This window comes from Myodes glareolus, chromosome 20 (genome assembly GCF_982192425.1).
Source record: "Myodes glareolus chromosome 20, mMyoGla1.1, whole genome shotgun sequence".
Taxonomy (NCBI): Eukaryota; Metazoa; Chordata; class Mammalia; order Rodentia; family Cricetidae; genus Myodes; species Myodes glareolus.
The window spans coordinates 25198010-25222027 of record NC_142045.1 but is presented as its reverse complement, the minus strand read 5'-3'; the positions used below and the strand labels follow the sequence as shown (position 1 = coordinate 25222027).

Sequence of the window (24018 nt, the reverse complement as noted above, 5' to 3'; positions counted from 1 at the left end):
CTTTCTTCAGCCCTCTTCTCTCAGATCTTTCCGTCTGCTCTCCTTACTGGTAAGGAGCTCAGCCATCGACATGTTCAGCGACACAAGACCTGTGCCTGTTTTTCACTCTTGTGGCTGAAGTTGTGAGAGATTGTGGACAAGTAGCGGTTTCATTTCTGCAGTGCTTGCTTTATCTACATGTAACAGACCACTGCCATGAGAAAGGAAGTTTAAGACTTACAGGTAAAGAACCACTACCCCAGTTCTGGGAAAGTGTGCTATCTTACTCTCTCTCTCTCTCTCTCTCTCTCTCTCTCTCTCTCTCTCTCTCTCTCTCTCTCACACACACACACACACACACACACTCTCTCTCTCTCTCTCTCCCCCTCCCCCCTCTCTTCCTCCCCCACTTTCTTTCTCCAGTAGTCAAATTAGTGCTTGGGTCATATTCCAATAACTTCAAATTAATTAGATCTATCAAAGCAAGCTTATGTGCCTTGTGTCGGCTCTACCCTTTCTTACACAGAACAGCATTTTTTTCTGGTTGTGTGTTTCTGTAAGTATCATTATAGCCTGAAGCAGCTTTTTCCTTATACAAGTGAGCACTACTTGACCGAATATAAACTTCAATGACTCGACTTCTCTAAATTTTTAAATAAATATGCATATATATATTAATTACATATGAATGGATGTGCAAATTACAGTTCAGCTTCCATGATTATGAGGGCCTCGTGAATAATTTCTCTTCTCTGTAGAATTTGTAAAGTGTAGTGACTGGTATTTTGCAACTTCCTCTTTTTGTGCACTATCCCTTTGCAGAGCAAAAGTTCTATGCTTTTGCCACTTGTGAAGAGAGGCTGGCAGAAAGCAGAGCTCTCGGTGGTGCTGCTCGGGCAAACACGGAGGGAGCAGACAGACCAGCAGCAGTAAACAAGGCCCAGAGGTAAGAAGAACATGGTACTTGTTACTTTTAATTTTATTGTTTGGATTTCTATTTCAATGCCAATGGTAGAATGGTATGCAGGCTGGCTAGATTACTAACTCCGCTGTGTAAGCCTGGTACTCCTCTCATGTAAATAGGAGAAATTTTTTAAATGGAAAAAGTTTAAGCAATTTCCCAAGTTTTAGCTTCAAATGTAAGCTTTTTACTAAGCTGTAAAAAAATTAAAGTTCTTCTTTGACCTAAAAGTTATTTTAGCTACAAAAAAAAACTATCTTCCTTATTTATAGGTAGCCCTACATACATCTGTCTGCTGGATAAGCTTTTGAATTAATAATCAATTCAAGTGCTACTTTTCCCCCACCAGTTGATTCCTAACATTCAAAAATCTTCCAACAGTCTCTTATTCTTTTTATGCATCATTTATTAAACAGTTTTCTTAAAAGAATATATTTCTTTTTATCTGCTATAAAAACAATGTTATTTAACATGCAGTATTTGGGATTTTTTCATATTATTACATTAATATACTTAAATTTTGAAAAATGATTTGAAATGTAAATCTAGTACATGAATTTAAAATCGAAATAAGTAAATGTAACTTTCCTAGTAAGAACAGTTTGTATTTATGATACTTAATAGAGGAAAAACTAGAACAAAGATAATTCATATTAGTAATTACAAATCAAGCTATACTAGTTTTATGAGTCAAATCCGAAAACAGTGTAAGTTGTGAAGAAAATATCCTTTCCCCATTTGTGCCAGTGTGAGAAGCTGGCTGTCCAAGCAAACTCGATTTTACAGTGTATTTAAATATAGAAACTTAACAATCTTCCTTTTAGGACCTCTTGGTTTCCTCAAGTTTGCTAAAACCCTTTATAGCACACTGAAGTTAACAAAAATAGGAAGAACAATGGCGCTCGCTCAAGAGCGCTGTTCAGTTACACGCTTGTGGCTTGCATGGTTCGCCAGTGGAAATTCACAAAACTTAAGTAATTTAAGGAAACAACACACATTACATATTCACTGTTTGAGATTTGCTGAAATAAACATCCAGACTTGCCTGAGATCACATTTAATTTTACTTTTAAAATAGACAAGCATGGCCTCCAGCAGAGAAAGCCCGCACTATCTCATTTCTTGCTGGATCTCATTGCTAGTGTTTCTTAGCAGTGATGTCTTCCTGGTTCTGTTGCAGCTCCTGGCACCTACACTGACTGTTTAAAACTATTTTCACATACTAGGTCCTAATCGTAGTCACTGTTTTTTGTTTTGTTTTGTTTGTTTTGATTTGATTTTTTTATTGTTGTTTTTTTTATGATAGACTCAGGAAAGCAAATGTTTCACATTGTAAATTCAGGAACATAATTGATAATGAAAGTTGGACATTTTAACCAGAACTTAAAGTAAGTTGATAGTTGAGACTCCCATAACATTATGTCTCTTCATCTTTAAGTCACACAAACTAATTCAATAATACCTCTTTCAAATTTGGTTGTTTCTTCAACAATACTATCAATACCTATATTTTCAAATATCTGTACATTTAACTATGAGCTATCTAGATATCATGAACTACTAAGTATTGTGAGTATGTGATACGTTATGAGACACTACCATGTATGTTGGATATTGGATAAGAACCAAGAAAAAATTATGGAAAAAGCTGATCACCACTGTAACCCAGGAACAGTAAACGAAGGCCAAGGCTGTAGAGAACATGCTGTCTTGTTGGCAGGGCAGATTCGTTGTTGATGTGAATTATTATAAGTCTGCACTAGCAGCCTACTTCTAGATTGTGGAACATAAGTTTAGAATTTCTTCTTTGAAAACAATCTATTTACAGACAGGAAACATGAGTGCTTGACCGGCTGTTTCCAGGAGACATGTGAACATTGAAGGGACAAACTGGACAATATTAGGATTATGGTTTTTTTTTTTTTTCTCAGAGACTCAGTTAGGCAGAGCATTTAGAGTCTGCCCCCAAATCAAAATTTTTTCAGTGGAATAAGAAAGAATATTGTAATATATTTTCAGAAACAAATTTTAACTTTTGAGAAAGATAAACACACACACACACACACACACACACACACACACACACACACACCTATACATCATTTCAGTGTTTCATTAGATTCCATTCATGTGATACAATTGTTGGAGATATGAATGGTTGCTGAAACTGCATAGCTGCTGTAAAACAAATCTGAAGAAGACCTGGTTGCAACATGGGGGAGATGCTTCATGGATGTGTGAGATGATCGAAGCCTCGGAGTTGATACTGATTAGCTCAGAGGGAGTCATTGTTTCTTTTCTTTCCCACACTGAAAAGCCCCAAATTGTCCATTGTGGAAAAAAGTCACCTGCTTGTCTTGAGTGTTATCCCACCCTAACCAGTAGCCAAATGTATTTTTCAAAAATTATTTTACTTGGAAACACTAAGACTATTTTTTTATATATAAATGGGTAGACTTCCAAAAGAACACTGGAACACTATGAACCTCCTCATTCTTTTTTTCTCCCTTTCTTCCTTCCTCCCGTTCTCCCTCTTTTTCTATCTCTCTTTTTAATTTTTTTTTTCATTTTTTCTTTCATATTTTGTTTTTCTTTCATTCAGCCATTATCACATGCGCAAGAATAGAGAGAAGAAACTATGTTGTCTGATAGAATATGATTTATGTACACACGAAGGGAAATGACATGACTTGAATTTAGAAATCTCTGCCTTAAGATATTTGGGTCGTTTGCTGGGCAGTGGTGGCACACATCTTGAAAAACCAAAGGGGTGGGGGGAAACATGGGTCTTCTAGCTTTTCAAAACCACATGACCTTGGAATTTTCATTTTTTATTAATGTAGCTTACAAGTAAGTGCCAAACCTTAACATATTTAAATTTACTATATATACACAATATGTTCTGAATAAATGGCAACATTATTATGTTTACAAAAATGTGCACTGTGAATAAATGCATTCAAGGAATGGGAGCATAAATCTATGAAATTATTTATGTAAAAATAAGATATAAGCAAGCCCATTTTGTTATTGAATATATCCATCTTTACAAATTCAGTGTCATATAGTCAAATTTACACATCTAAGCTGTAGGGAAAAAGTTGAAAGTATTATATCCTAGTTCTTACATTTAAAAAAAATGTAAATTTTCTTTTGGCAATGACTATTATATTTTCTTGGTTCTTAGAGTTAATGTTGTCCATGTTCCTTCCAGTTTTATTTTCATCATTATAAACAAAAACTGAAAATGGTTTTCAATTTTTTGTTTGATATACTTTTTCTTTTAATATCACTGAGGAAAAAGTACTGCTTTCTATTTTAAAATCCAAATCCAAGGATATAACATGTCATTAGAATTAATAAATTCAGGAATGTCATAAGTAAATAATGTCTTATTCTGTTGCTACCACATCCTCAAAACTCTTTTCACCTTGGAACAAGTGCTGCCATATGGTCTCTGAGAACATCATTGCAGCCAGGTTTGATTCTGGATAAGTATCGTAGAAACTCATGAGCACACCTCAATTCACTTCATTTGTCTTTTCACAAGAAAGTAATTCTAAGCGAGTTATTTTGTTCATTTCTTTCATGGCAGAAAGACCTGAATGAGAAGAGCCATAAAGGTTCTCTTCTTGGTAAGGCTGCCAAGAAAATAGAATTAATCTGCTTCAGATACTCACCAACAACTTTTACTCAGTTTATTTTTAACTTTTACTTATTTTCAAAGTTATGACCAGAGTTCAATGGTTCACACATGCAATCCCAGCACAAGGGAGGGGAGAGCCAGAGAATCACTGATTTTTGAGACCACCTAGGCTATGAGTTCGAGGCTGAATAGAGTGAGAGCAGGCCTTTAAGACAAACAATAAAAATAATTCAAAGCTTGAAAGTATCATAAAATAGTTTAATGGGCATCTGTGCATCTTACCATTTTTTTGTCTCATAATGCAAGTTTCTTTCTGTCACTATTCATTTTGTTCTGACCCTCTAAGAAGTCCCTTGACTTCTGTGTGCAGTCACTAAGTGTACAGTCTTTCTTAGCAGATATATACAATGTTTACTTCATAAATCTGTGCTGAGAGTTCCTTTTCTCTAATCTGTGTCCCTATTTAAGTTTTGTTGTTCAATAATATCCTTTATAGTGTTATCCCTCCAGTAATCAATTCAATCAAGAGTTGATGATCACATTTAATTGTTACTTCTCTTTTTTTTAAATTGGCAAATAAAATTACTTATATTTATTGTGCATAGCATATTGTTTTAAAGTATGTGTATATTTGGAATGGATAATTCTAGGTAATTAGTCTATGTATTATTCTACATATTTTATTTTATTTTATTATTAAAGTACTCAAGCTATACTTACTTGGCAATTTCCACAGATACTATATAATACAACTAACAGTCCTTATGCTGAATGCTTTGCCTTCTTGCTCTCTTTGGCTTGGAAAAATTTTACAGCATTGTAATTTTGCTAGCATGTTTCCATAGAGTGTTTTTCTGGTATTGCCTCCTGTTTCGGGTAGCCATACATTTTCTGACATCACTTCCTATGCTTGCCCGTGGTTTCCAAGCTACTGTAGAGCAAAGAATCTTTTATTCCACACTTGTTCATTTATGTCTTGTTTTATGTGGCTGGTATAAGTTCAAGGAACTTCCAGCTTTTGCCGTGACTTGTAATTCTTTATTGCCTAAATTATTTGCTGACAAGTTTTATATATGTGACCACCAGAACTTCATTCATTCTGGTTTCTGTGTCATTATGATGCTCATCTGCCATATTGGTGCGCTTTTTCTTTTAGCATAAAAAGTTACCCTAAGCAGCTATGACTTCCTTCCGGTTGGATTGTGAGAGTCATTCATCATTTCTTTGATTGGTAGCGCTATAAGACATGGTCCCTGCCATTTTAGTGGTTTTGTTCCATGACCCCTGTAGTGGAATATGATAGTGTAAGTGCACATGTGCAAACACAAACATATAAGTATATATGCGTTTATCAACAAACATGTGTGAAAACTTTCCTATCCATGCATACATTCCTATATATCTTGGGTAATCTGAGCTCATTCTGTATCATTAGGTAAATCCATCTTCATAGGGTTTTGTTCTTACCATCTCCTTTGTGTGTTGTTTATTCTTTCATGGCTGACAAAATTGGCATTCTTATACATTGACCGAGTTCTATACAATACAGGGAGAATAATTTCAGAATTTCTACTGAAAAGAGAACCAGAGATCCTGTGCACTAGATTGCCATCCTCCCTACTACCACCAGAGAGTTGTTTACAAATTACTTGGCTCAGTGCTTCCTTCCTATGTTCTACTCACTTTCCTATCAGGGTAACTCTACCATTAATTAAGCTTGTTTCGATTTAGTTCTATTTTAGGGAGATTTTAACATTTACATTCTTCTTAATTTTATTTTTAGTTTCATTCACTTGTTAAGTGTTTTCTTTGTTTTTCAACTTGACACAACAATTTGCCACAGCCTGTTATACTAATAACTCAATACATTCTGACTTAAATATTGTGGCTATAATTCAGCAACACCTGCTTACGTTATTTGTTAGGATTTATCTTACTATTTTTATGCTAACATGTTTATATTTTATATTAGCTCAAATTGTTATTTTGATATTATAAGAAAAATGTAATCTCCAGAAAATAAAATGTATACCTGTAGCCTTACTGGAAAACTTTATAGATTTATCATGCCCCGGATTTTTTGTTTGTTTGTTGTTTGTTTGTTTTTTACGCTGAATGTGCACATGGACTCACATTTGCAGAAACCATTCTGTAATGAAGAAAACTAGAAATCATAAATCTGCACATTCTATACACACTGAAAAATCTGTCATTCTATCTATAATATACTAGGATATCCCTTTACTAAGACTTCCCATAGTCTCCTCATGAATTTATAGCTATAAACATTGAAAGACCCCCGTCCCCAGGCTCAGTTGGCGCTAAAACAGGATATCTATGATTTGCAGACTTGCTGATTGGGTCAAAGAGAGGGAATATTCAGCCCCTTAGGGCAGTTTATCAAAACGGTCAAACTGCTGAAGTATGCTCTATCTAGCTTTGTGATTTTTCGGGGAACTTAGGAATAGACACACTGGGCTGTCCCCAGGATGAACTAAACCCGCCATTTAAAGAACCAATGAAATTGCTGTTGCTATGCTCCCCCATCACGTAACCTGTAAAATCCTATACATTCTGGTTGAAGAGCTTGTTCAGGGTGCTCAGCTAGCGGGAGCTGCTGCTCTACTGAGTCACCTTTAGGCGCGCTTGTGAACAATAAAGAAGCCTCTTGCTGATTGCATCTGCTGGCCTGGTTTATTGAGTCAGGGGTGTCTCCACGCACCCTTGAAACCAAGGGTCTTTCATTTGGAGGTCCCACCGAGATTTGACCCCCTACTCAATAACCCACTGAGCGGATCGGGAGGTAAGCCGGCCAGCCATACGTTGTCTTTTTATGTCCTTTATGTCTAGTCTGTTATTTGGTTGGGCCTTTTGAAGTTGTTTGTATGTGCAAGAGCTCCGAAGGCTGGGCGCAGGAGGAAACTGACGAGTTTCCTACTCCTCACCAGCCACCCTGAATACGTTCCAGGGGTCCGGGGAGCCCGACTTTTCAGGGCCCGATTTGTCTCTGAGAGTGAACAGGCCACTCTGTTGGAGGACGAAAAAGGCCTAGTCTCCGTTCCTCCGTCCGAATTTTTGCTTTTGGTTTTGCGCTGATCTCGTGCCGCGTGGCTCTTGGCCTGCTGTCTGTTCGTTTTTACTGTCTGTCTCGTCTGTGCTTTGTTATATTTTGAAAAAGAATGGGCCACAGTATCCGGGCCGGAAGGGGAGCCCCTTGCATACTAACCCTAAAACTAGAAGATGAATACAAATTATTTGAAAAGCCCACCCCGGAAGGCTTGGAGGCCCATTGGATTAAAGAATATCCCCAGGCATGGGCAGAGACAGGAGGCATGGGGCTGGCAATTCAGCAGCCCCCATTGGTGATATCTTGGAAGGCCTCGGCTACCCCAGTCTCTATTAAACAATATCCCATGTCTCAGGAGGCATACCAGAGGATCAAACCCCAAATCAAGAGATTTTTAGATCAAGGAATATTAACCCCTTGCTGGTCTCCATGAAATACTCCTTTCTTCCCCATGAAAAAGCCTAGCACGGAGATTATCAGCCAGTGCAGGACCTAGGGGAGGTTAACAAATGAGTAGAGGACCTACATCCGACGGTGCCTAACCCATATAATTTGCTAAGCACCCTGCCTCCGACCCATTCATGGTCTACCACCCTAGATTTAAAAGATGCATTCTTCTGCCTAAAGCTGAGCCCCCAGAGCCAGACCTTGTTTGCCTTTGAATGGAAAGATCCTAAGGAGGGGATCTCAGGACAGCTGACTTGGACTAGGTTACCTCAGGGTATTGAAAACAGCCCCACCCTATTTAATGAGGTCCTCCACCAAGATTTGGCCACCTTTCGGAAACAACATCGGACCTGATCCTGCTCTAATACATGGATGACTACTCCTGGCAGCTACAACCACGGAGAGATGCATACAAGGTACAAGGGCCCTCTTGCAAATACTGGATGAATTGGGCTATCGAGCTTCAACCAAAAAGGCTCAAATATGCAGAACCAAAGTAACTTACTTGGGCTATCAATTGGAGGATGGCCAGAGATGGCTCACAGAAGCTAGGAAAGAGACTATCGCCCATACCCTTCCACCAAAGAATGCCAAGCAACTCCAGGAACTTTTTGGTACTGCAGGATTCAGCAGACTTTGGATCCCGGGGTTTGTGGGATTCGCAGCCCCCTTATACCCTTGACCAAAAATGACGCCCCTTTTGAATGAACTGAGGACCATCAACAGGCATTTGAGTCCATCAAAAGGTCCTTGCTGTCTGCCCCCACCTTGGGATTACCAGACATTACTAAGCCCTTTGAACTCTTCATAGATGAGAAACAGGGGTTTGCCAAAGGGATCTTTACCCAAAAATTAGGGCCCTGGAGGAGGCCTATAGCCTACCTCTCTAAGAAATTGGACCCCGGTGGCATCCGGATGGCCCCCTTGCCTGAGGATGATGGCTGCCATAGCCATGCTCATAAAGGATGCTGGAAAGCTGACTATGGGACAGCCCCTTCTCACCCTCACCCCTCAAGCGGCCAAGTCACTCATTAGCCAGCTGCCGGACCGCTGGCTTTCCAACGCCAGAGTGACTCATTTCCAGTCCCTCCTGCTGGATGCAGACAGAGTCCGCTTTGGCCCAGCAGTCACCCTAAATCCTGCCACGCTGCTCCCCATTCCTGAGGGGCCAGCCCCCACGACTATCAACAAATACTTGCGGAAATGCATGGGACCCGACCAGACCTGACAGACCAACCCCTGAATGGGGCTGCTCAAGGGAGAGAAAAAGGCAGGAGCAGCGGTCGTGGACAGGGAGCAAGTAATCTGGGCCAGCGCCCTGCCACCCGGAAACTCAGCCCAACAAGCAGAGCCAATCACGCTCACGCAAGCCTTGCAACTGGCAGAAGGTAAGGCACTCAATGTCTATACCGACAGCCGTTATGCTTTTGACACCGCTCATGTCCATGGGGAAATACATCAGAGAAGAGGCCTCTTAACCTCAGAAGGAAAGGACATTAAAAACAAGGCTGAAATTTTGCCCCTGCTTAAGGCCCTATTTCTCCCTAAGAAACTGAGCATTCTACACTGCCCAGAGCATCAAAAAGGAGAGACCAAAATAGCCAAGGGGAACCGCCTAGCAGATGAAGCAGCCAAGTGGGCGACCCTAGGCCATCAGCTTTTGATAGCAACCTTATTAACTGACCAGGGAGACTCGAAAGAGAGCCTGGACTCTCTCGACTATTCTGATAAAGATCTGAATATTGTCCAAAAATTGGGGGCAGATTATGACCATCAGGGACAACGATGGATGTTTCAAGGAAAGACTGTAATGACTATGCATGTAGCTAAAGAACTCGTTTCCTACTTGCCTAAATTGACTCATCTGAGCTCTAAAAAGATGAATATTCCGCTTGGCAGACAAGAAATGGGCAGCTATATACGCAAGAAAGAGACTTTGATACAACAAATCGTCAGCAACTGCAAAGCCTGTGCTCGGATGAATGCAGGAAGAACAAACAGGCCACCTGGACTCAGACTCAGGGGGCACAGGCCAGGGATCCATTGGGAAATAGACATACACCCAAAGTTAAACCTGGCATGTATGGTTACTGGTATCTGCTGGTTTTTGTAGACAGCTTTTCAGGATGGGTCGAGGCTTTTCCCACCAAGAAAGAAACAGTGCAGACAGTTGTCAAGAAGCTTTTAGAAGAAATCTTCCCAGGATACGGGCTACCCAAGGTAACTGGGACTGACAATGGTCCTTCCTTCGTCTCCCAGGTAAATCAGTTGGTGGTCAAGTTATTGCGGAATGATTGGAAGTTACATTGTGCTTATAGACCCCAGAGTTCAGGACAGGTAGAAAGAATGAATAGAACAATTAAGGAGGTTTTGGCAAAACTGACACTTGAGACTGGCGCTAGGGACTAGGTTCAGTTCCTGTCCCTGGCATTATATCGAGCCAGGAATACCCTGGGACCACATGGATTAACCCCTTTGGAGATCTTATACGGAGGTCCCCCTCCAGCCATAGCTTTCTTTGATTCTGATATTGCTGATTATGCCACCGCCCCTACCCTGCAGGCCCACTTGCAGGCCCTCCAGTTGATACAGCAAGAAATCTGGAAGCCCCTGGCCGCTGCCTACCAGGATACAGATCGGGCTCCTGTCGTCCCTCACCCCTTCAAGATAGGCGACAGCATTTGGGTCCAGAGACATCAGACAAAGTCTTTGGAACTGCGGTGGAAAGGTCCATACACTGTACTCCTCACGACCCCAACTGCCCTAAAGGTGGACGGAATTGCTGTCTGGATCCACACATCACACGTCAAAGCAGCCTAGCCAGAACACCTCACCAACAATCAGGACCCAGGGTCTTCATGGAAACTCCAATGCTCTCAAAACCCCTTAAAGATAAGACTTGTACGCCAGTAATACTTGTTCTATATGTTCTTTTGATTGTCCCTACTTCAGCTACCAGCCTCCACACCCCAATGAAATTAACTTGGCAAATTTTGTCCCAGACTGGGAATACAGTGTGGTCATTAACAGAGAACCATGCTGTGGGGACATGGTGGCCCCAGCTCACCCCAGATTTCTGCCAACCAGCAGCAGGGGCATACATTTGGGACATAGTCACCCAAGAGGCTAATAATTTACAAAAGAAAATGCCAACGGTATAAGGGGTCTCTGCTGTCCCTTGGATCCCAATACTCATAGGTGTGCAACTGTTGAAAAGAGATGTGAGCTGGCTTCAACAGACTTCTATGTTTGTCCAAAGAATGGAAGAAACCCGTCTATGGCCTACCATTGTGGGGGTTATGATTACTACTTTTATGCCACCTGGGGCTGCGAAATCACAGGTGATGCATACTGGAAACCTTCATCCTCCTGGGATAAGATCATAGTGTACAGGGGAAGGAATAGGCCCCCTAATACTTGTAGTTACTGTAAAAATAACCCTGGCAACTGGAATTGTACCACCGGGTATTGTTTGCCCCTCAATATCTCCTTCACTCCTGAAGGTAAAAAGGCCACTGATTGGGCCCGAGGATACACTTGGGCATTACGCTGGTATATGACTGGGGAAGACAGGGGAATTAATTTTAAAATTCAACTCAAGACTGAACAGGTCTTCCACTCGATAGGCCCAAACCAAGTGCTTCTTGATCAGAAAGCTCCTAGTACCCAACACACAGAGCAATCCAAGAAGCCTACCTCAGATATGACCACCCTGTCCCCTTCCAGTAATTGAACTAACACCCCTGGCCCTATAGGCAGCACCCTGCTTGTGACCCCCAGTCCAGGCACCGGGTACCGGATGATGGATCTCATCCGAGGAGCATACATACCACTCACTCTAAATACCACTCAGCCTAATAGAACTAAGGATTGCTGGCTATGTCTAGTAGCAACTCCTCCATATTATGAGGGGGGTGCTATTGTAGGAAACTATTCCAAACACACCGATCCGCCCCCTGCCTGTTCTAGCCTGGCCATCCACAAACTCACTCTGCCCCAGGTGATGGGACAGGGGACATGCATAGGAAAGGTCCCCCCTTCCCACCGGGGATTATGTAACCTTACTAACCAGGCAATCCCTGGATCATATTATTTGCAAGCTCCTAATGGAACCTACTGGGCCTGTAATTCTAGATTGACCCCATGTATTTCAGCTGTAGTTCTTAATCAAACTTCAGATGATTGTGTTCTCGTCCAAGTGCTGCCGCACATAACCTACCACCTCTCGGAGGATTTCCTCCCCTCATTTGATGACAGCTCTCGGCATAAACGAGAGCCTGTTACTATGACTCTGACCCTACTGCTGGGCATAGGAGGAATTGCAGCAGGGATAGGGACAGGGACCGCGGCATACCTCAAAACGGGAGAATTAGGCCATCTCCAGGCTGCCATGGCTGCTGATTTAGAAGCCCTAGAAAAGTCAGTCTCTGCTCTGGAAAAGTCATTAGCATCCCTATCGGAAGTAGTTTTGCAGAACAGGAGGGGATTGGACCTCTTGTTCCTTAAGGAAGGGGGGCTCTGCGCCGCCTTAAAGGAAGAATGCTGCTTCTATGCTGACCACACGGGGGTGGTCTGAGACACCATGGCTAAACTTAGAGAAAGATTGGCCCAAAGGAAAAAATACTTTGAGTCACAACAGAATTGGTTTGAAGGATGGTTTCACAGATCTCCTTGGTTGACCACCTTAGTCTCCACAATCATGGGGCCCCTTATAATTTTGCTTTTGATCCTGACCTTTGGACCCTGTATTCTTAATAGGCTGATTCAGTTCATAAAAGATAGACTGTCTATAATACAGACCATGGTTTTGGCCCAGCAGTACCAGATGCTCTGCTGAGTCACCCTCAGGCGCGCTTGTGAACAATAAAGAAGCCTCTTGCTGATTGCATCCACTGGCTTGGTTTATTGAGTCGGGGGCTGTCTCCAAGCACCCTTGAAACCGAGGGTCTTTCAACATAACCTAATGTTTGTGTTAGGGAAACAAAGATTCATTTTCAGCTTCCATTCATTACTTATGACTGCGATCTCAGGTGACTTATTTTTTTCCTCTTCCAATACCCAGCCTCAGTGTTCCAAGATCATTGACCCAGGTGACTCTCTGTCGCAACTAGAGTAATTATCACAAATCAGCACCCTTATCCCAGTTACTCAGCTGACTGACGTCCTTATCTTCAGCTGCTCTCCACCTACTGGCAGGATTGTGAACTAGGCCCAAAGAGAGTCTGGGTGGGCTCTCCTTCCACACCGTGCGCACTCCTGTAGCCCCCTGAGAAACTTTTAACTCTCGTCTATAAACTATCCCACATTACTCTCCGCTCAGAATTCTCTAAAGGCTTTTTTTTTTTTTAGAAGAAAACCAAAACCTTAGATGAGGCTTTGTCTTGTTCTCTACCTACCTGTCCTTCCTCACAGCTCACAGCTCACTCTCCTTACTCTGCTCTTCATTTCCTAACCACGGCAGGCTCCCAGCTAATTACTGACCAAGCGTTCTTTCGCATGTCATTTCTCTTTCTCTGGCATGTTCTTCCCATACGCTGGGACGCAACAGCTTATTCACATCTCAGCTCAAACATTCCCCTAGGCGTTGTCTCTTATTACCAGCATCCTATTTAATTGCAATAGACTGCCTAACAGCTCTCTACCTTTTTCTTGTTTTCATTTTTGTTATTTGCTTGAGAAAGGGCCTCAATATGTAGCTCAGACTGGCCTAGGTCCTGATTCTCCTACCTCAACCTCCCAACTGCTGGAAATATGGTTGCAGGGCACACATGTCACTGGGATCTGTCTTTGTTCCTTCCTTCCTTCTTTTCCTTCCTTCCTTCCTCCCCTCCCTTCTTCCATCTTTTCTCCCTCCCTCCCTCCCTCCCTCCCTCCCTCTCTCTCTCCTTCTCTTCCTTCCTTCCTCTTTACTATTATTAATAGCAAATGCAATTTTATTATTTGTTTGTCATTTTACTTTTTCAGACAGAGTGAGCCTCCCTGTGTCGCTTTGGCAGATCCGGAACTCACTGTGTTAGCTAGACTGGGTTCAAACTCACAGAGAACCACCTGACCCAGGCTCCCGAGTGTTGAGATTAAGGAATGGGCCACCATGGCTGGTTTTAATTTGTTTCAAAATTTCTGTTCTTTTCCATATATTTTTCTTACTAGACCACAAGATCCTGAGTTATTTACGCTATGTCCCCTGTTTCTAGTAAATTGTACAGTATGTAATCCATGCTTCGTAGGTAAATGATGATTAAGTCCAATATTTCACCATTTCTGAGTTGCACGTACAAATCAACCACACAAAATAGAAATAGCTGTATCCTGAGGTGGCTTGGGGGAGGCCTTGGTTATGGCTATGCTCGAAGCTTCCAAGCAGTTGTCAGGTGGAGAAACTGTTCATGTTGAGTCAACGGAACTGAAACCGAAATGTGGCCCCAGGAGACAGTAAATAGACCAAGATGTTCAGGGTTTTTTTTTTCTCTTTCGCTCTTCCTGTGTTGGCTTTTTTCCACTGAGCCACTGAGCTAAAAACAGACAAGTTCACAGTGTCTGCCACTAGCATTTCAGAATCCCAGAGGGCAGGGTAATACTCTGTGCTGCTTTCCCCCACTGTCTTCAACTTAATACCCACCCTACCACCAAGAAATCCAAGCGACACTTTAACAGTTAGAGGTCATGGCTGTCCATAAACCTCTCTCTGTCAGAATGCTTTCCTGACTAAGCATGCTGATTTTTAATGCTTCCTGGATCTAGTTTTGATTTTGAGAACGATTACAAAGCTACTCTAAGGAAGCTGACTCTCTTGTGTGTTCAAAATGTCAAATGGAAAGATGTAAACATGCGCCTTGGCTCTTGAGATTATAAGGCCCCAAATGATGATAAGGATGAGGAGGAGGAGGAGGAGGAAGAGGAGGATGAGCATGATAATGAAGATGATGGAGGAGGATGAGGAGGATAAGGAGGAGGCAGGAGGATGAGGATGCTGAGGATGGAAAGGATGAGGAGGAGACGCATGGTGATGACGAGGAGGATGACAGGAGGAGAAGGTAGAGGAGGAGGTGACGATAGTGATGGGGTACTAGACATTTTTTGTGCCATCATGTTTCAGGTGCTTCATATTATGTATTAAATTAATATTCTCAACCATTCTGTAAAATCAGAGCTATTGTTCACATTTTTCTTAAATAAGTAAAATGTACAAGTCCAGGGATTGGATTGGTGGATAAAGTCACAAGACTTGATCCTGGCATATTGATCTCCAATTGGAATCTTCAGTGTGTTATGACATTGCCTCTACTGCTTAGGTTTGATAAGGAAAGCAGGCCAACTTCTGGTTTGGGTGCAGGCAAGGATCTGACATTTGCAGCTCTGACTTAGAGAAGCTCTATGTAGGTCAGCACTGTGCACACAGTGAAGGCTCTCTTGGAGAATGGCCCTCTAAATGACATAACTATATTATGTCTCAACAAATTAAAAAAAATATTTAAAGGGAAATTCCTGCATTATTTATTTAGATGCAGAAAAATCTACATTTACATAAAATGATTAGATAAGATGAGATCAAGAAATTTCAGAGAAAATTCAAAGAAGTAAGAAGCAGTTCTAATACTTGGTGACTTCACTATGGAGCCATATGGAGCCATTTTTCATTGTAGCATTTCTACCCCAAGAATTGGTAGGTAACACTAATGGCATTAGATGAAGATTTTAAGTCATGTGAGAAACGTTGGTTTTTTTTTTAATGTTTATTTCTTATGTATACAATATTCTGTGTGTCTGCCTGCAGGCCAGAAGAGGGCATCAGACCTCATTACAAATGGTTGTGAGCCACCATGTGGTTGCTGGGAATTGAACTCATGATCTTTGGCAGATCAGGCAATGTTCTTAACCACTGAGCCATCTCTCCAGCCCCAGAAACGTTGGTTTTTATATTGAAGTACATTTCTGTGTTCACCTTTGTACCAAACTCTGCTTTGGGCAAGGTTCTAGAGCCAGAGAAGCGGTAATAATTTAGATCAGTTTCCACCCTCCAAGGGCCTGCAGTCTAGAAGGGAGAAGCACTGGATAAACCAATTAAGTACAGGCTGGGCAGTGATGACACACACCTTTCATCCCAGCACTCAGGAGGCAGAGACAAGCGGATCTTTGCAAGTTTGAGGCCAGCCTGGTCTATAGAGCAAGCTCCAGGGTAGGCTCTGAAGCTACAGAAAATTCCTGTCTCAAAAAACCAAAGATGGAAAAAAACAAAAGCCAAAAACCAGTTAAGTATGTACAGTGCTTTCCAAAAGGTCCTTATGGTAGTGACTATTCCCAGTCTGTTCAGCAGAGTCAAATGATAGAGACAATGGGAAGGAGTTTTCCCTGTCTGGGCTCTTGAGCTCACCTCTTTAAGAAGATGATATTTAAGGCAATAACAAGATCAAAGAAGTGTCACTGTCAGGTCCAGGGCAGGACTGAACTTGACATATCAGAAAGCAGAATGGAGTCTAGGTCTTTGAGTGTCATGTCAGAGAAATATCTTGAACTGGTACTCAGAAAAGATTGAAACTCCTAAATCGGGGGCTAAGAGACAACGTTGTATACTGGGGGCAAACATTTGCAATGATATACACATGTGTGAGCTGGGGGCAGAAATGCACTGAAAGATTCATTATTGCTGGTTAACATAGGCCAGGCAATACTTGCATGTGAGAGGCAGCAGCAATTATGATACAGGTCAGAAGTTTCCTTGGAGATAAATTATTGTATTAGATGAATTGCAGATAAGACAGGCTAAACTTCAGAGGTTAACTACACATTTTGCCCTTTAATTTCAGTAATAGGTCAAGTTTGATAAAAAGTAAAAAGGGTTCAAAAATTATTTAAATTTGTTAGCTTAAGAGTTTTAAAAAGAAATTGTTACAGAATAACTGACCATCACCCTAGCCACTTGAAGAGATGTACACTGGTGTCCTGTGAGGTTCACCCTGAACCTTAATTTCTGTATGTATATGGAGTAGGAGCAGCTATTTTCCAGCCCCAAGAGGCAACCTCTCTGAGGTTCCCTCATTTATTCTTTCCAAAGCGTCAATGACTGTTGAACCCTAGTAGTGCCAGCATGCGATTTCCGTAAGTATTGATTATAAATTTCCTCTGATTGTTACAATTACCCTGTGAGATGTAAACAATCCAAAGAGTCACCTTTAAGTCATCAGCTGGACTGAACTAAGGCTTGAGGGGTGGGAACTGCGGAGGGGCTACTGCGTTTCTTACTGAAAAGTGTGTTTTTAGTTGATCCAACATCCTCGATATCAGTGAGGGACCACAAGAACAAATGCCCAGACTGGGGAGTAGGCTTCATTGGTAAAGTGCTTGTGTAATATCAGGATCTGGCCTGGAGCCCCGGAGCCAGGTATAGTGACTCACAGCCATAATCCTAGCACTAGGCCATTGGAGACAGGAGAATCTCTGGGGCTTCAATGGACAGCCCGTCTAGCCTACTTGGCAAATTCCGGGCCAGTAGTCGACCCTGCATAAAAAGACAAAAAGAAAAAAAAAGTACATGGTGTCTAAAGAAAAACTCTGAGGTGGATCTCTGGCCTTCACAAACATGCACATGGAACTGTGTCCACACATGCATCCATATCACATACGGGCACATGTAAACACAACACACACATGCCCATGTGCCTGACACCGAAAATGTCTTTCCCTCATACTCAAGCAGCTAGTGGCATGAAATATGAATCCTTCTATTCCTGGATTGAGTCAACATCTGACAATAAGATTCCACTCCCTGGTCTTGTACAAAGTATGTGCTAGAAGGACGACCTTAGATAAGCTAGAGAGTTGTGCCCATTCCTTCCCTGAGGGAGACAGACACACACAGTGTAAGTTTGTAAACTTGGCTTTGAACACTCCTGCTACCCTTTAAATATATAGAAAAGATAACAAAACTTTTGTACTGGTTTGACACAGGTATGAGGAGCTTAAAAGCTAATTGATCAATGGATTCCATCCTGCCAGAGTCCTATCTCATATTACGACTCACCATATTACCATGTTTTTCCTTAATACGAAGGGCTTATGTGATCCCAAGTGCATGCGTGTGGGAGAATAAACCCATGAATATCTACACTGGGTAGAAGAGGACATGATGATACGTAGGGCACTTTCTGGCTAGAGCACAATGATCCAGAGGCAAGGGAGTTTGCATATTGGATTTTCTGTAGCTGGAATGCTATGCCCTTTCTTCATCCATGTATCCATCGACAAATGCTCAGGTTGATACCTCAAGGACTACTTTAAGTTATGCAGCAGCGAATGTAACAGTGTTGTATTTCTTCAAAGCACTGATGTGTTTTCTTTGCATGTCCAGGAAGTAACGAGGCTGCTGGATCATATCTAAGTTTCATTTTCAGCTTTGCGTGGCCCCTTCAAACTGTGCAGTGCCCATTCACATCCTTACTGGCAGTGCAAAGGACTCCTTTCCCCCGACACCCTTAGCAAAAATGGTTATGTTTTGTCTTTCTGATGATAGCCATTCTGAACAGAGTGAGGTGGTACTTAAGATAACTGATAGTAAATGTACTCATCACACACACACACACACACACACACACACACACACACACACACACAAATGGCGACGATAAAAAGCCATGTATGTTAACAAGCTAGATGGTACAATTCTAAAATGTCTAATTTCAAGAAACTGTGTTGTGTGTGATGAATGCATACACCTTCAGATGTTGATGTAAGATATATATCAGTTGAATAACAAGAGTGCACACATGTGTAGAGATGAACTAGATACTAGGAAGAGGAGGCGGGAGGAGCGCGTGCCTTGAGGCCCAGCAATTTAGCTTGAACCGGTGAGTGTCTTTCAGCAGTATCTGCCAAGGATGCCTTCCCGAAAGTAAAGGGCCCCCATCACTTGTCTGATTTGGCTTTGTTCCTCCCACTCATTAGAAATCCACCAAGTCAGAAAAGAATACCTTTCAAACTTGAGTGATTCCTGGGGTGAGTCCTTCATTCCTGCGGCACAAGCATTTGGTACAAACGGGTCCTCAGCAACACAACCACTGTTGCCCTCTCAGAGTTGTGAGCAGCTGCTCTGCTCATGTTCCATAAAAGACACCAAAAGGTGAAGGAATTTTCTATCCTGGACCAAATTCCCTGAGTGTATACAAACAAACAAACTAACTAACAAATAAATAAGGACATATATAAACCCAAAGAAAGTGGTTCCCATGCAACTGCCTATCACGGTATTCTTTAAATTGGTGGGTTTGTTTGGTTTAGTTTGATTTGTCTTTTCATATTTTTGCTCATAAGGCAGGTAAGAAACGTTGGATTTTATCATCCAAAAACTGAAAGGTGTGCATCAGACAACTGAGAGCAATGCAATGCTTCCTCTACTTAGGCAAAGGTCCTGGTTTGACCCAAGTACTGGTGGTGTTGGGAGAGCAGGACCGGAGTGATGTTTCTCAATTATCTCTCATTCAAGAAAATATCCTGGCGTCTGTTAAGTATATCCTACTGATCTGTTAGCAGACCTCAAGTAAACTCTATCCCTATGATTGAACTACCTTACGATCCATTGCTGAATGTTTCTTAAACTTTGGAATGTGATTCGAGTCCTTGCATTCTGAACAGATGTGAAGTTCAATAGGCACTATATTTTTTTTTAAAAAAATGCTTTCTATTTTAAAATTAATAATTACTTCCCACTTATAAAACAACAATAATAACTGTAATTTATTGAAGGTCCAATCATGAAGTCATTTCTGGTCATAATTTTACGCATGAGAAGTGTATAACGTTCACTGGAAATTGCAACTTAAAGTGATTGTCTGAATCCTATTCCTCTTTATTGTGCAGGAACCTCTAAACCCACAAAAACGGGAGTATTATTCAGGTCTAGTAGACTGGGAAACAAACATGCAGTCTTCACTTACATAATGGTGCCCATCGTCTGGGTCATGGATCCACTTAAGACCTAAAAAAGCTTAAGAAAAAAAATAAAGAGAGCTTCTAGACACACAAAAATGGGAGTATGATTTGGGTCTGGGTGGCCGGGAAATGAATGTGCAGTCTTCGCTTACAGGAACCAATGTCCTTGGTACTTCCTTAAACAAAGGGCCACAATTTCTTGATCTGATTCTGCCAGAATTGTTGCTGTATACACAGGCAGGGCGAGGTCCACCATGCTGGGGAAGGGGCACAGGTATGCCCTGCTACCTGTGGAGGTCAAAGACAAGCCAGCAGGCCAGGGATGCTTACCAGTGGAAAATGTCTCAAGTGCTGTTTTCAGCTTGTGGACACCTGTTGCCAGGAATTCCAACTGTGAGTGTTCAGCCTGAATTGCTGAGCACTTATTTATAGGTGAATAAAATGTTGTCTTTGGCTACTTCTTTCTCAGTAAGAACAATTCTGGTTATGCCACAAGTACGTGTGTGCTTCTGTTTTCAAATACTTTAGACTGTTATGTATGTACAAGCAGGGTGTCAGACCAAAGGTACCTTTTACCTATACATGCTCAAGACTGATCTAGCAAAGCCACTATTTCGGTGCCTTCATGAAGTGCTTGGTATTTGGGGACCCTGAAAAATTACTTTTGGTTTCTAGCAGACAGACCCACTAGGACTTTGCTAGGATAAACAGACTTCAAAGATCTCCCAATGGGAAAAAGGTGTCCCGACTCAGTTTCTAGTTTAAATGGCCCTTAGAAAGCACTGCCGCAGGAGCAGCGTGGCCAGCCTCTTTCATACAGTTAGCTTTTACTTTATTTAATTGTAAAGAGTAAATGACAGGCAGGAAAGTGTTTTTTTTTTGCGGAGTGTGGGCGTCTGAAACTGTGGAAGGAACTTATCTCTGCATGGGAGTAAGCTCGTGGGTGGCAGTTATAGACTAGTTGAGAATAATCGTGCATAAATATCTCTACTGTGCTGCCATGAAAAGATTCAATACACTCCTATTATAGACACTTGTTATATTATTTGAAATAAGCACATATTACCTTATATCTAGGAACAGATAAATGGTAACTACATCAAGGACAAACAATTTTTAAAAGCACTTTTATCTATGACAAAACAAAAGATAACACAATTGGATATTCTTTTTTTTTCAAGTATCATTTCAAAGCTTACATGTGATAGTCCTTGAAAATATTCAAGAGAAGCAGTGTTTGTCTGTTGATGTCACAGCTTTAAAAGAGTGATTCTACAAAATGAAAGAAACTGGCACCAGAAAACACAGTAAGGGACAGCATGCAGTAGTCAAAGTGATCAGCCACAGAGTGCTGATGAGCTTGCCCTGTTTCGACTCCTAACAGAAGTACCCGCTCTTTCCTGCAACTAGTCCTGCCCTTAGAAAAGGAGAGGGCTTCAGGTAGCTAGATGTGTAGCATACATGTTTTGGTGATTCATATGTCTGTAAGTCTAGACATTTGTTTGGATCTGATGGCAAGAGAGGCTGGAGATGATGATGATGATGATGATGATGATGATGATGATGATAAGGCAGGAGCAGTGGCTCAGTGATGAAGTGCTTACTGCTGTCGCTTAAAGAACCAAGGTTTAGTTGCCAGCACTCACCTATCGGCTCACAACCGCCTATAGCTACAAGTCAAGAAGCTCCCATTCCCTCTTCTGATTTTTGAGAGTTTCTGCGCATGTGCGGTGCACATGCATTTACTCAGGCGCGCACGCACACACACGCACACACACGCGCGCACACACACACACACACACACACACACACACACACACACACATCTACCTAAAGTAAAATTTACACTTTTGGGCCCGCCATGGTGGTGCATGCCTTTAATCCCGGCACTAGGAAGGCAAAGGCAGGTGGATTTCTCTGAGCTCAAGGCAGACTGGTCTACAAAAGAAGTTCCAGAACAGCTATGACTGTAACACAGAGAAACCCTGCCTCGAAAAAAAAAGCAAACAGAAACAAAACAGTATACTTTCAAAAAAAATTGTCTGATTAGACCCATTAGTTGTACACATTTCCCTCACATATTACACATACAGTCACATGATTTCTAAAACTGGTCATAACTTATGGCTTCAAAGTCATTGTCGCAGCTAGAGTGTATCTTTCAAGGTGCTCGGAGCCTACCCTTGTTGACCCTGTGCCCACGGCCTCTAGGGGAAACTGAGATGATGCCAGCCATTCCATTTCTTGTAGCCCAGAGAGGAAAATTGATGGCAATAACTTCTAGCATGAAAGTGCCTCAGTGTCTGGTGACCTGGTAAGCTAAAACTTGAAAAGTCTGGAAAGGAAAAAGAATATCCCTCCTTGTCTAAAGATGCACAGCCCCGGGAAGCTGGAGGGTTAGTCTATTGTAATTCTGTGCTGTTGATGCCCTGTGAGGAAGCATGGGTATTCAGATCAACCCTGTTCCAGCAGGTGGGTCATCTGGATTGACGGCAAACTCACAGTGCTGTGCGTCAAAGTTTGCAACAAAAAATTCAACAAAAATCAAGTGAGGCATTTCTTATTAAGTTATGTGTATGATTTAAATATATAAATGTGTTAAGTCAATTTATAAAATGTAGTAACATATACAAAAGTGGTTTTTGAATACTTATTTTTGAGTGCACACAAGGAAGTGCCAGGACACATTTATTTTCTCTGATATTCTGACATCTCTTGAAGGGATTTTGGGATATGTTTCTGTAGCAGAGATAAGGCAGGCAAGTGAAAGCAACAGCAACCTAAGCGTTTAAAAACATGTGGGGTTATCGTCTGTGTGATCTCAATGGCTGTCTAGTTTGCTTTTATGCCTATAGACCATTCCTGCATACTGAATAGAGTACACCTCTTTTGTTTCCCTGAGAAGCATCATTGCCAAGCAAGTGTGCAACCAAATGTATTCTTCCTTCACCAACAGGTATCCTAACTCCCCAATTTCTTGAAGCATACGAGCAACACTCTGCCCAAATTATTTTCCTGTACATACTACCACTGTTTGTTTCTGTTGAGTCAACTAAATCCTACCCATCACAAGTTGAAAAGGAACATGCCAATGGATTGTTCCTGATCCCGAATGACTTCCATTTCTGAATTCTGGCTCAGCAGAAGTAAGCCATACACTGGAACCATCTAGGGGGCTTTATGATATCAATATGCAGGGATGACTCTTAGAAAATTGATTCTGTTAGTCTAGGCTTTTTTATATTGACCCAAAATGCTGAGAGCCCTCAGGTCTAATTTCAGCTACCCCATTTCTAAAAGCATCCCGTCTACCTCTGAGAGGTTCCAAGTCATGTCAGGATGTCTGAGGATTCATCAGCTTCTAATCCCTTTACTTCAGCCGGAAAGAAAGGGTGAGAAGTGTGGTGAGGAGCCTGTGAAGGAAAGGGGCCTGTGAAGGAAAGGATCCTTCCCCAGGGTGCACAAAGCTACCTCTCTTAGCAGTTCATTAGGGCTAACAAGCTGTCCTTTGTGAAGACAAGTGCTCCATCCTTGCCTTAGTGCAAATGACTTTGATCAGATAATCTCCGATCACCTACAAAAGATTAGTGACTTAGGTTTCAGGAGGAGGAGAGAAAGCTGCACGGTCCCATGAGACTTAAAGCAGAAATGCTAGGATGTTGCTGTCTTGCAGCCCAGCCTCCAGGTTACAAGCATGAGGACAAACATGCATAGGGCAACATGATGGCTCTGAAACCCAAACTGCCACTTCACATTACAGGGCGGTGAGTGTTAGCAGTGTGCATCTGACCAAGTCACTTGTCTGTCTCTTGGTCCTTCATGACCTTTCTCTGATTTTTTTTTCTCTACCATGAAGCTGATAACAATTGTTGAATAATTTTACAGCTTGCCAGTGGCATAAAGCCCATGAGGACCAAGGCCTTGTCCAGGCCTGTCCTTTTTGTCACCTGCTTAGCACGATAAGCATGTAAGGCCTGTTGAACTTAACCGAGTTGC

At 41.8% G+C, this 24018-nt stretch overlaps 1 protein-coding gene across 1 annotated transcript in view; it reads left to right on the top strand.

The window, feature by feature from the left end:
• Positions 1-401: 401 nt before the first annotated feature.
• Positions 402-24018, top strand: part of Mbnl1 (muscleblind like splicing regulator 1) — a 176246-nt gene continuing 152629 nt past the window's right edge. The window contains exons 1-2 of the mRNA XM_048424801.3: positions 402-535; positions 802-925. The gene's annotated coding sequence lies outside the window, so the exon portion shown is untranslated. The remainder of the gene's footprint in view (positions 536-801; positions 926-24018) is intronic.